Raw genomic sequence first — 11,276 nt, 5'->3', positions numbered from 1 at the left:
CTCCCATTTCCATTTCGGGATTTCTGGTTGTTGGAGTAGGCCCGCTGGTTTCTGATACTCAGCCTTGACTCACGCGCAGGTCAAACATTTGCTAACATACGTTGCTAAGTGGGCTTTCATGCCAGGCCACCAATATGTAGACCTTAAGTCATGGTACATCTTATCCGAACTAGGATGTACTGACTAACGGGACTTATGGGCTTCGTCCATCATGAGCTCGCGTAACTTTCCATAAAGGGGGACCCATATGCGCCCGGTTACATAGTAAGCGCTGTCTTCTTTTTGTTCTAACCGCTGCCTCGATCCTCGCAGGGACTCAACCCTGATGTTCTCTGGTTTCAATGCTTCAACCTGAGCACCTCGTATCTGGGTAGGGAGGCTAGACTGGATGGTAAGTTGTAGCGCTCGCACGCGATTGGGTGTAGTGTCCTTTCGGCTGAGGGCATCTACCATGACATTGGCTTTGCCCGGATGGTACTTGATTGCGCATTCGTAATCATTCAAGAGTTCGACCCATCGACGCTGTCGCATGTTTAATTCTTTTTGCTTGAAGATATGCTCGAGACTCCTATGATCGGTGTAGATGGTGCACTTGGTACCGTACAGGTAATGTCTCCATATCTTAAGAGCAAAAACCACTGCTCCCAGTTCCAAGTCGTGCGTAGTGTAGTTCCTTTCGTGAGTCTTAAGTTGTCAAGAAGCGTAAGCAATAACTTTCTCGCGTTGTATTAACACGCAGCCGAGCCCATGAATAGACGCATCGCAGTAAACCCCCAAGTCGTCGGTACCTTTAGGTAACGAGAGAATAGGAGCACTACAGAGGTTATTCTTTAGCTTCTGAAAAGCAGACTCCTGAGCTTCATTCCATTTGTAAGCAATACCCTTCTGAGTGAGAGTCGTGAGGGGTTGAGCAATCTTCGAAAATCCCTCGATAAATCTACGAATTGGCGATAAATCCTGCAAATCCCAAGAATTGGCGATAAATCCTGCCAATCCCAAGAATTGGCGAACTTCGGTCGGAGTCTTAGGTGTGGGCCAATTCTTTATACAGTCGATCTTAGCTGGGTCGACGTGAATTTCGTCCTTATTGACCACGTGCCCAAGGAAATGAACTTCTCGAAGCCAGAAGTCGCATTTCGAGAACTTGGCGTACAGTTGTTCATTTCGAAGGAGTTCGAGAAGAAGACGCAGGTGATGTTCATGCTCCTCTTGACTTTTCGAGTAGATCAGGATGTCATCGATAAACACAATTACGAATTTGTCGAGGTAAGGCTTGCACACTCGGTTCATGAGATCCATGAAAACCGCAGGCGCGTTAGTCATTCCAAATGGCATAACGAGGAACTCGTAATGTCCATAACGAGTTCTGAACGCAGTTTTGGAGATGTCTTCATTACGAACTCTCAGCTGATGATAACCTGATCGCAGGTCAATCTTAGAGTAGTAGCTCGATCCTTGCAACTGATCGAATAGGTCGTCGATGCGTTGGAGAGGGTAACAATTCTTGATGGTAACCTTGTTCAGCTCACGATAGTCGATGCACATTCGGAATGTGCCATCCTTCTTCTTAACAAGGAGCACTCGTCCTACCCAGGGTGACGAACTGGGACGGATAAATCCTTTATCCAATAGTTCTTGTAGTTGCATAGAAAGTTTCTTCAGTTCTGCGGGGGCTAGTCGATAAGGCGCACGAGCTATAGGTGCTGCTCCGGGAGCTAGTTCGATTTGGAATTCGACCTGACGGTGGGGAGGGAGTCCAGGTAGTTCTTCAGGGAACACCTCGGGGTAGCCGCGTACTACTGGAAAATCTTCAATCCTCTTTTCCTTTTCCTGTGTGTCGGTGACCAGTGCTAAGATAGCGGTGTGCCCCTTTCGTAAACACTTCTGGGCCTTTAAGAACGAGATGATGCCTGTGACTTCTCCGCCTTTGTCACCTTGAACGATGAGGGGTTTGCCAGAACGACGGGAGATGCGAACCATTTTCTCTTGACAGAGAATTTCAGCGCGATGTTTGGATAACCAATCCATACCGATGACGACGTCGAAGCTTCCAAGAATGATATGAAAAAGATCGATGCTAAAGGTCTAACCAGACAATACTAGTTTGCAGTTGCTGATAACATATGAGGCCTCGATGTTTCTACCATTAGCTAACTCGACGATATGCTTAGAACTTAATAACGTAGGCGGGTGCTTAAGCTTCTTACTAATACGTAAGGATACATAACTAGCGTCGGCTCCAGAATCAAATAATACAGAAACATAGCGATCATCGAGTAGGAACTTACCCGCCACGGCGTTGTGGTCATTCCTTGCTTCTCCAGCTCCAATAACAAATGCCCTTCCTCTTGCACCGTTCCTAGCATTATTGTTGTTTTGATCGTTGTTCCCAGCACCCTGATTGTTGTTGCGGTTCTGGTTCAGTTCAGGGCAATCCCTGCGTATGTGCCCCGTCGCTCCACACCTGTAGCATCCACGGTTGTTCCTTGGCTGCTGTTGTTGTTGTGGTTGTTGCTGATTCTGCCTAGCCGGAAACTGACTCCTACAATCTTTGGCTTCATGCCCCAACTTGTTGCACCGCTGGCACTGACCTTTGCTACAAGCCCCATTGTGGTGTCGGTTACACTTGTTACACTTAGGGTAGTTCCCTCGATAGCCACCCTGTTGCTGAGGGCCTTTGTTGCTTTCAGTTTTCCTTTGCTGAGTTGGGGCCTGAGTGGGGTTAGCATCCTTGCTTTGGTTTCCTTCCCACTTACGCTTGTTATCACCAGAAGTTCCATCAGTAGCACTGATCCTTTTGGGCAACTTGCCCTGTTCCACGACCTGATCAGTGAGTTTGTGAGCAAGATGGACGACTGGCTGAATGGTATTGAGGTTGGCTAAGGTCACATGGCTCTGAATTTCTGGTGTAACGCCTCGTATTTCCGTGATTTTCTGTTTTTATTAAGTTCGTGTTTGGTTTCTAATTTTAGAACCACAGTCGAAACCGGAACGGATTAAAAAAAACAAAATGACAAGCGGCGCGCGTTGCGCGTTTTTAACGCAACCGACAAACGGACGCGACTAATATCGATTACCGGCACCATTTTACGTATTTTCAACTTTAAATAAAATAATGCGACATTTTACAAAGTTCGGGTTCGAAAAAAGGTTCGTAGGAGCTGGTGGGCCACTTAAAATGCGGACTAGGCTTGTGGGCCTTGGCCCAAGCCCACTTAAAACCTCATCTAACCTAAGTATTTATAAGAAGTGAAAACCCTAAAGGTGTTCATTTTCATCAGCCGTTTATTTCACTCCTTACCAAATTTCAGCTTATTCCATAACCTCTCCTCATAATATAAAGCCCCTTCTTGTACAATATACACCAATCGGCCACCACCCTCACATGGATTATACCTCCTGATAATGGAACACCTTTTCACTTAACCGAAGCTCGCCGAAAAGATCGAGACGCGCCGGAGTCGAAGAAGATCGGAGTTCGCCGGAGACGCCCGAACTCGCGATGAAATCGTTTTAACGTCCGGTATACCCTTTTTCCTTTCGTATAAATCCTTCTCTTTTTTTTTTTATCTCCTGTTGATATAAAAAAAAATTCTTGTTTCATTCAATTTGTTTGGTTCGTATCCATTACATAATCTTTTTTTTTAACTGTAACAAAATAAGCAAAACCATTTAGTATATTAATCAATGGTTCGGGTTTACGTCATTTCGCTCGCGTCGTTTCGGTATCTTATCGCGTTACCGTGTCATTTCGTTTTTGATTTTTATGCTTAAACGACCACTGAGAATTAACGGAAACGAAATAAAATGATAACTCAACATATTCAGTTTTGCTTTGCTGAAGTTCTGTTTGGATGGGAGTTGTAATTCAAGGAAGAAGATGAACCGAGCAACCTGTTTAAATGACTTGAAACCAAAACACATTCACAAGAAAAGATGTAGCTTGGCTGGTTGGGTGCGTGTAACATATACAGGAGGTCGCGGGTTTGAAACATGGCCCTTACATTCTTGCTGATTTCTTTTTAAAACTTTTTAAAACTTATATTGCAAATCAATATTTAGTCAAAGTGACACTACTTATAAGAATTAAAACACTAGTAAACTAACAGGTTAGACACGTAGCCCAGCGGTCGGGCTACGTGCACGTATACTGAAGTCAGCGGTTCGAGTCCGGTTCTAGGCTTGTGCTGGTCGGTTTTCGACTATATATTTTTTTTTTTGGAATATTTAATTTACTAATATATATAAATTCATTTTTTTTAAGGAGAACAACGGTTTTATTCTATCAACTTTCATCCATAAACTCTCCTTATTTCCTTTTTACTTCTTTCATTTTCATAGTAAAACTATTAAAACCATTTAATAAAATAAGTGATTATAAATTTTCACTTTTCTAGTTCTCTTTTTTTTTTCTTTTTCTTCTTTTTCTTTTCTTTCTGTCTATAAAATCAAACCCCTAAAATTTGTAATTAACATTTTTATTTCAATTACTTTTCCCTTTTGAAATATAAACCATTAAACATATTAATAACATATATAGTTAACAATTTTTCCCTTTTCTTTTTATATCATTAAAAGTTATTAATGAGATAAATTATAATGTTAATCGAGTCGCAAGTCATAAATATTAGGATATTTGTTTAAACTTATAGTAATCGCCTCTCGTGTGATATTTCATATTTAGGATAATCGCTCTGTTCGTTCTTTTGGATTTTCCAATCCTTCTCTCGCGCGTTATTTCAAGGAATCTCTAAACGCAACCAAAGTGAGCATACTCGATCCCTTTTTACGCTTTATTACCTTTGGGATGCAATACATGTACTTAAAAATCATTCATACAACTTACGTGTTATACTTGTTGTCTTATGTGTTTACCTTAACCTTACGTGTTATACTTGCAAATCATATGTGTTATAAATTGTAGATCGCGTGAAATGTTTACATTAATATAGTATATTAGTTACGCATGCGAAGTTGATTAAAATGCTTTCTTATCTATATTTATATCCAAAACTTGTATGCTCGCCAATGCTTTTTGTATTGAACTATGCTTTAACATGTATTGCAGGTTGACGATTTTAATAAAGATGCCCGGAATCTAGTAGGATCTTTTTGGGTTTTATTTTTATTTATTTACAATCCTATTCGTTATGATTTATTTAGAACGTTTCATAGGATAAATTACTAATTAGGGCATAGCATGCCTTTTTTAAAATTTCATTTATATACAAGTTCACATACCTCACGGGGGATCACTCAACACTCGGCCGAAGGTGTATTTTTAGTGAATCACTCGAGAGCGTCATGGAACTTATTCCTACCATAAGCTTGCCAAGCAATCAATCCTCCTCCTTTTTAACTATATACCTTTGAAAATATCAAGATGGCTTTTTTGGGTGAAGGGTTAGGCTTGGGCTAAAGGTGGGTGGTTGGGTTAGTGGTTAGTAAAAGGGCGAAAAGCATAAAAAGCGTCGGTTTTCGTAAACATTTTTTAGTGACTTTTTATTTCGAAGTATTTCTCCAAACAAGCTTTTTGTTTTAATAGCTTTGTTTGTTTATTTCTAACTTCATTTTTTTTTGTCACACGAAAAACAGAGCTTGTTACTAAAATAAAGGGTGAAAATAAAAAGGGTTTTTGGTGGGTAAAAAGGGTTTTAGGGTAAAGAAATGAAAGGTTTAGGCTCAAAGGGGTTAACTAGGGGGATTTTGGCTAGGTGGTAAAAAAAATTGAAAAATAATGGTGTAGAAAAAAAATGGTTAGTCCTAATGCCTCCATCATTTACTTACTTGGGTTTAAGTTGGTAAGGACCGGGAATGAATCGTCGTGGCAAGTTCTAGAGTTGTAAGAACCAAGCGGCTATTCACACAAGAAACGAAAAATGAGCATTTAGTCTAAAGATGTAAATTTGTATGCTCAATAAAGGCTCAAAACTCACTTTTGTGGGAATGGGTTTTTATGTGATCAAGTATATATAATCAAATTTTAACTAAGCTTGTCATGCTGTTTCATAATTTTCTTATGTTGGTTCTTTTTATCACGACGCTATCGGTTGTAAATTTATAAAAATATAACTTTTTTAGAACTTGTTATTCCCAAATTAAACCAAGACAAGTAAAAAAAACGAAAAGTTTTTGAAAAAAATTTGGGGTGATTAGCGGGTCCAATAGAGTTTTGTGTAAGGCTTGTTAATAGGACTTGCAAAATTTCAAAGTTTTAGCTTCCCCCCCCCCCCACACTTAAATTACACATTGTCCTCAATGTGTCCCAAAAATAAATTTTTAGGTTGATTGGATGTGTACTGTGGTGTTAAAAAGCAAAGATTTATGTTACTGGCAGTCTGGACATGGCCCCGTGTTCAAGTGCCAGTAACAAAAATTAAATAATTGAGACAGAAGCCTGGACACGGGGGCGTGTCTGGTGAACACGGCCCGTGTCCAGTTACCTGAACTGGGCATTTTTCTGCAGGGGTTCAGCACGGGGCCGTGTTGGTTGGACACGGCCCGTGTTGAGCCTTCTGTTATAGAGAAATTTATGTCGGGTTGCCTTGTTCTTGTGCATGGGGCCATTTTTCTCGTTCCCCTTTTCATCCTTTACCACCATGAGTGTGTTTTATTCCTGCAAAATTAAAACTAAAAGATTAAACTAAACTAAGGATAGTTCCGCGGAATGCCTCCGTGGAGCGCCACGTTTATAAGGGTCCTTGGCTAGAGCCAATGTGAGGTTATATATTTTCTGAGTGGGATGTTTGGCATCCCATGTTACACCGTCGGAGAGCCGCATCCAAACTCGAATCAACAACCTTCATGTAGTTGACCGGGTCGTCGTCTTCTATTCTCTTCCCAACTCCGAATTTTACTTCATCATCCCCGTACCTCAAGGTGATCGTTCCATCATTCATATCTACCACTGCTTGTGCAGTGGCAAGAAATGGTCTCCTTAGTCTGAGGGGGACCTCGGTGTCTTCCTCCATATCGAGTATGACAAAGTCGGCCGGATAGACGAATTTGCTTATCTTTACCAGGATATTTTCGATGACACCTTGCGGGAATTTGACGGATCGATCAGCAAGTTGTATGCTCATTTTTGTAGGACTCGTTGTTCCTAGGCCGAGTCTTTTAAACATAGATGAGGGCATGAGGTTAATGCTAGCCCCAAGATTGGCTAGTGCATTACAAACGGGGGAGTCCCCGATTGAGCAGGGAATCGTGAAGCTTCTGGGATCGATTTTCTTTTGGGGAAGTTTGTTGAGTACGAGAGCAGAGCATTCTTCGCCTAAGTTAACTAATTGCAATGTTTCAATTTTCTTTTTATGAGTGAGGAAGCCTCTCATGAACTTAGAGTAGTTGGGCATTTGGGTTAGGACATCAATAAAAGGAATATTGACATGCAATTGTTTTAATAGATTTTCGAATTTTGCGAATTGCTCATTGGTCTTTTGACGAATTAACCTACCGGGGTACGGAACTCGAGGAGCCTTGGTAGGCTCTGATGACGGAGGGGAGTTCTTCTCCTGCAGAGGCGGGGGTACAGTTTCTTCTGTCGGCGGTGGCGCCTCCGCAGGCACCACGGTGCGGTTTCGTAACGTGATGAGATGAACTTGCGCTTTTGGGTTTGTTTCGGTATTGCTTGGTAATGCACCTTGTGGTCTCTCGGAAAAATTTTGAGCTAGTTGATTTAATTGTTTTTCTATGTTTTGAATACTAGCTTGTTGATTTCTAAAATTTGATTCTAATTGTAGAAACCTTTCCGAGTTTTTCTTTTCAGTGTCGGAGATGAGGCGAGATACGGTATCTTCAAGCCTTTCTCGTCCACCTTGTTGTTGAGTGAAATTTTGTGACTCATTTCTTGGTTGTTGAAAGTTTGTTCGTTGGGTTTGTTGGTTACTACTATTGCCAGGCTCTCTCCCACCAAGGTTTGGGTGGCTTCGCCATCCTTGGTTGTAGGTGCCCGTTGGAGGACCCGACGGCCTAGGTCTATTATCAATGTAGCTTACCGACTCTTGTTGATCTTCCGTTTCTTTCATACAACTCCAATTTTCATGTGGCCCACCACACCCTTCACAAGCCATAACCGAGACTGTTTTTGTCATTTCTAATTTTTTTATTTTTGAAGAAAGGGCCTCGATTTGGGCTTGTAAAGAAGTGCTTTCATCAACCTTATGGGCGCCCGGGGCAATAGATTTATTGCCTCGGGGGGTGTGCCACTGAAAATTGGTTTGAGCAATTTCGTCAATTTGGTTATATATTTCATGCGGGCGGCGATTACCTAAAAGTCCCCCGGAGCTAGAGTCAAGTGTCTGCCTTGTGTGTGGCAACAATCCATTATAGAAAGTGGATACTTGTTGCCATATCGCAAGGCCATGATGTGGACACTTGCGTAATAGTTCCTTGAACCTTTCCCAAGTTTCATATAAGGATTCCCCGTCCTCTTGTGAATATGTATTAATTTCAGTCATTAATTTAGCCGTTTTAGCGGGAGGGAAATACTTATATAGAAATTTTTGGGCTAGTTCATCCAGCTGGGAGGGCGTTGAGCCAAGCTTTTGCTCGGTCTTTTAGTGAAAAAGGAAACATTCGGAGGCGGATGGCGTCATTTGATGCTCCATTGATCCGAAAAGTATCACATATTTCTAAGAAATTAGTAATATGTAGATGGGGATCCTCGTCCGCAAGCCCATGGAAGGTTGCGGAGTTTTGGAGCATTTGTATCAAATCCGGCTGAAGTTCGAAGTTATTGGCTTCAACATTCGGTGCATTGATAGCGGCGCCTAGGTTACCTAAGGTGGGTCGTAGATAATCCATGAGGGTACGTTGGTCCGCCATAGGTGGATTCCCCGAAACTTTCTCTTGGTTTTTAACTTTTAGTCTTTTTCTGAGAAAGCGTTCGGGTTCTTCTAGAGGTTCTTTTATGTCCTTATTAGAACTGGAGCTCATACACTACGTAGGATGGTGTCTGGTTCCAAGTCCTACAATAAAAACAGAAAAGAATGCTGGTCAGAAGGTTCACCACGGCCCCGTGCTCAGCGAACACGGCCCGTGGTCGGAGTTACAGTGATTGTTTTCCAGATCCCAGTTACTGGAAAGTTGGACACGACCCCGTGTTGCACCGACACGGCCCCGTGGTCAGCCTTCTGTAACTTGGAAAACTAAAAACTGCCAGTAACGATGCTGGGCACGGCCCGTGTCCGACCAGGCACGGCCTGTGCTGAGCTCTGCAGAAACTGAAAACTTAAGAAAATCCTAAAAAAATTAAAAAGAAAAATAAAAATATGATTAGGCCGTTGATTCCTAACTTTCTTAAAATCCTTGTGTCCCCGGCAACGGGGCCAAAAACTTGATGTGTGTCGGTGTGTATATAATTTAGATGTATATTTTAAGCCCTTTTTACACTTTTAGCCAAGTTTTAAATTTATAAAACACGATATTACTAACACTAAACACATATATGGGCAAGTGCACCCATCGTGGACGTAGTATAGTGTTGGTAAGATACCGAGGTCGTCCAAGGACACAAGAGCTTTTAGTACCGGTTTATCCTCAACGTCTAATCAAATCAAAAGTTAGAAAAAGTTTTTAAACTAAGAAAACAAAAACTAACTAAATGCTGAAAAATAAAATAAAATAAAAACAGATAGACAAGATGAATCACTTAGATCCGACTCGTGTATTAGTATAACCTTTGATTATTTTCGCACTTTTGCACTTGTTTAAGAGATTATCTTAGTTATTGTAGTAGGCCCCTCTTTTGAAGGCAACGTTACCCTCAACCCAGTAGTTTGAGTCAGCAAGGATACAATCCTAAAGGGTTGGATTATTGGAAGATAATGAATTAAGTTATTAATGCAAATTATGGTAGGCCCCGCTTTTGGCGGTGGCGTTACCCTCGGCTAAGTAGTCTAAGTCAGCAGGGATACAGTCCTAAATAGTCGGGTTATAGTATTAATAGTAGTTAACTTATGAGGGGGTCAAAGAGTTTGGATCCCCGCCATCCAATACCTATGGGCATTGAAGGAGATCCTACTAAATTTGACCCAGGTCCCTTGCAGGACCTCTAAACGCTGAACAAGGGCAAGACCCTTACCAAACCGTTCCCTTAACCCCCGACCAGGTAGCCAACATACCTCCATATAGACCGTGGAGATATGAATGGTGAAAATCTTTTATTATATAGATAGTAAAATAATGCCAAGACACCACGGACAAACGATAAGGAAAGATCACCTTCAACATAAGTAACTAGTTATTAAAGTCATTAATACAAAACCAAATAAAAAGTGCAAAAGATAAAAAATAAAAAGTATTATACTAAACACTTGTCTTCACCAAGTGATGTAAGAGACTTAGGCAAACATGGCCTTGATTGTCAAGAATTCTTACGATTAATCTTGGATCCCGAGACGACTCACACACTCTATGATGGATAATGGATGATGGTGGTGGATGATGGTGTTATGGTGGTGGTGGGTGGTGGATGAAGTGTGAGAGAGGTGGTGTGCCAAGGGATGAGTTGAAATGAAACCAAGCACTCCTATTTATAGGCTGAACAGAAGGCTGGGCACGGCCCCGTGTCCGCTGGACACGCCCCCGTGCCCGTCTGACACTCTCTCTCTTCATTAATTGTAATTCGCAATTACAATTAAGGCCCCTGCTGTACTTTCGCCACGCCCCCGTGCTCACTGGACACGGCCCCGTGGTGGACAATAGAAGCTTCTATAGGTTTGTCTTTTCTGCTGCTTCTTGGGCATGGCCCCGTGCTGGCTGAGCACGGGGCGTGTTCAGTCTTCTGACTTCGCTTTTCTGCTTGGGAGGATGCCGTTGAGGGGTCGGGCAATCCACTTTTGTTCCTTTTCTTGTATTTATGTTAGATTTAGCTGTCTTTTTGCTTCTTTTGTGAATTTGAGCTCATTTCATCCTGAAAATACAAAAGGAAGACAAAAACACTCTTTTTCCAACATTAGTACTTAAAAAGGGTTAGTTTTATGCCTAATTTGATGTAATTTATATGTTGCATTTTGCACACATCAGCAGCATATTCGTTGGACTGTTTGGTGTGTGTCTCGATCTCTGATCCAACCATCTTGAGCTCAAAGTACTCATTCTCGAGCTTGTGGATGTCATCCCTGTGACAATACTCTTCCTTAATCATGTCCTTGAAATCTTCCCACGCGGTAGCATTAGTAGTTTCCAAACCAAACATCTGAATTTGCGCCTTCCACCAGGAAAGCGTGTTTCCTTCAAGCGTACCAGTAGCATACTTCACCCAATTAGCAGGGGGA

General features: G+C 41.8%; 1 long non-coding RNA gene and 1 other non-coding gene across 2 annotated transcripts; both read left to right on the top strand.

Annotated features, from left to right (window-relative positions):
- The first annotated feature begins 3,289 nt into the window (after positions 1–3,289).
- On the top strand, positions 3,290–5,181 carry LOC110938826. The gene is made up of 3 exons (XR_002591724.2): positions 3,290–3,523; positions 4,685–4,765; positions 5,069–5,181. It is a non-coding gene; the product is annotated as an uncharacterized LOC110938826 (long non-coding RNA).
- Positions 5,182–8,355: 3,174 nt separating this feature from the next.
- LOC118485998 lies at positions 8,356–8,462 on the top strand. Its single transcript, XR_004877855.1, has one exon. It is a non-coding gene; the product is annotated as a small nucleolar RNA R71 (small nucleolar RNA).
- Positions 8,463–11,276: the final 2,814 nt, after the last annotated feature.

Source organism: Helianthus annuus, chromosome 13 (genome assembly GCF_002127325.2).
Source record: "Helianthus annuus cultivar XRQ/B chromosome 13, HanXRQr2.0-SUNRISE, whole genome shotgun sequence".
Classification (NCBI taxonomy): Eukaryota; Viridiplantae; Streptophyta; class Magnoliopsida; order Asterales; family Asteraceae; genus Helianthus; species Helianthus annuus.
Note: the sequence above shows the minus strand (reverse complement) of the source record. Positions and strands in the feature narration are given on the sequence as shown.